Raw genomic sequence first — 2,349 nt, 5'->3', positions numbered from 1 at the left:
ATTATATATTTGAGTTCGTGGGTGAATGGGTAATCAGGTTTTGGTTCGAAACTCGGGTTTTGACCATGTGGGCCCGGGGTCAATTTTTGACTTTTTGGGAAAAACTCTAGAAAATCTATTTTCATGCATTAGAATTGATTCATTTATCATTTATTGATATAGTTAAGTAACTTGTGGCTAGATACGAGCGAATCGGTAGTGGAATCAAGAGGTAAAGCGGTAGTTAAAGCTTGAATTGTGTTCGTGGCATCGAGGTAAGTGTTTGGTCTAATCTTAGCTTGAGGGATTAGGAGTTGTGTCGTATTTGCTATGTGTTAATTGTGGAGTACGACGTATAGGCATGGTGACGAGTATCTATACGTCGGTGTCAAGCATGCCCGTGAGTCTAGTGTTGTAATTGTTGTGACTCTGTTGTGATTTATCCATGTCTAATATGATGATTATCATTGTTGGTTCCCTTGCGGGGATGTTATTGTTTTTGATATTGTCTCCCTTGCCGGGATGTTGTTGTTATACTCTTGTTCCCTTGCCGGGATGTTGTTGACATATTATTGTTCCTTGCCGGGATGTTGTCGTTATATTATTGTTCCCTTGCCGGGATGTTGTTAACATATTATTGTTCCCTTGACGGGATGTTGTTAACATATTATTGTTCCCTTGCCGGGATGTTGTCGTTATATTATTGTTCCCTTGCCGGGATGTTGTGTTGTATTATTGTTCCCTTGCCGGGATTCTTCTATGGTTGGTGTTGATACATGAAATGGGAGCGGGTTGCACGCCTGCAACGGTACTATATGAAATGGGAGTGGGTTGCACGCCTATAACGGTAACATATGAAATGGGAGCGGGTTGCACGCCTGCAACGGTACTATATGAAATGGGAGCGGGTTGCACGCCTGCAACGGTACTATATGAAATCAGTGCCGGCTTAAGGGCCAAGCGACTGAAGCAGGCGCTTTAGGCCCCCAATTCTTTTAGGCCCCTTTAATTATTAAAAGTAGGTCTTATGTGTTAATTTTTTTTCAAAAATATTTAATAATTTAATGAAAATATAAAATCTATAGAATTGTTTGTTATGTACTTGAAGTGACTATACATACATTTCTGGTAATGTACATATATAATCCAAATTATTTTTATTCTCTTTTTTCATTCTCATAAAAATACCTTGTATTTTAGGTTCTCTATTCTTTTTCCTCCTGAGCTATCTATTCTCATAAAAACAAGTGTTGAAGGGCATTGAATAAATCAAATTGCACATTTTTCTTCATTCTTTCTTGAGTTGTTAGGCATTGCAGCAAGCAAACCGACAAGGTAATTTTTTGTTTTTTCTATCAAGTTACAACTTCTAGAATCAATTTTATTTTAGTGTTCTAACTTGTTATTCTCTTCTTTTTTGTAATTTTTTTTAATTATCTTTTTATATTTTACTTCGTAGGTCTATATTGCTTTTTATATGATTAATTACAAATATAACTAGAAAATAAGAATCAAGTAATTACTTTAAATTCATAAAAAAGGAAAAAATTGAAACTTTAATGCAATCTCATAATGGAGCTCTTGATAAATTTCAATCCACAATAAAAAATAAATTGAAAAATAATGAGAGTGCTCTTTAGAATATGAACAAGTCACTAAGTTGATTGCAAGTGCATACAGGAAAGGAAATAATAAAATATATAAAAACTTTGCATCTAAAAATACTACAAAAATTTAAACTTCATATAATGTAGGAAACTTTGTAATAAAATATTAAGGCCTCTATTTAAAGTTTGGCTTTAGGCCACTAAGTAACTTGAGCCGCCATTGTATGAAATGGTGGGAGCAGGTTGCACGCTTGTAACGAGATATATGAAATGGGAGCTGGTTGCACGCCTGCAACGAGAAAGAAATGGAAGTGAATACTGTGTTTGTTTTCCTTATTGTTGTTGGCAACTAAATTATGGTTTCTTTACATTCCTCTTTAGTATTTTGTTGTTATCTGATACTCCCCGTAGTATGTCTCCCCCCCTCCCCTCCCCCCATCTTTAACTGTGAATATCTGCTTTTATTTTTCGCTGTATATGATTTAACTGCACAGGTTTATTTGGTAGTCTGGTCCTAGCCTCGTCACTACTTCGCCGAGGTTAGGCTAGGCACTTACCAGCACATGGGGTCGGTTGTGCTGATACTACACTCTGCACTGTGTGCAGATACTAATACCGGAGCGTTTGGACCGCAGTGAGGTTGCTGTCTCCAGTCTATTTAGGTGGCCCGAGGTAGTCTTGCAGGCGTCCGCAGGCCTTGGCGTCTCCTTCTATCTTTCTCTACTGTTTCTTTTATGTATTTCTGAAACAGTTTGTATTTATC

Source organism: Nicotiana attenuata, chromosome 4 (assembly GCF_001879085.1).
Source record: "Nicotiana attenuata strain UT chromosome 4, NIATTr2, whole genome shotgun sequence".
Taxonomy (NCBI): domain Eukaryota; kingdom Viridiplantae; phylum Streptophyta; class Magnoliopsida; order Solanales; family Solanaceae; genus Nicotiana; species Nicotiana attenuata.
Note: the sequence above shows the minus strand (reverse complement) of the source record.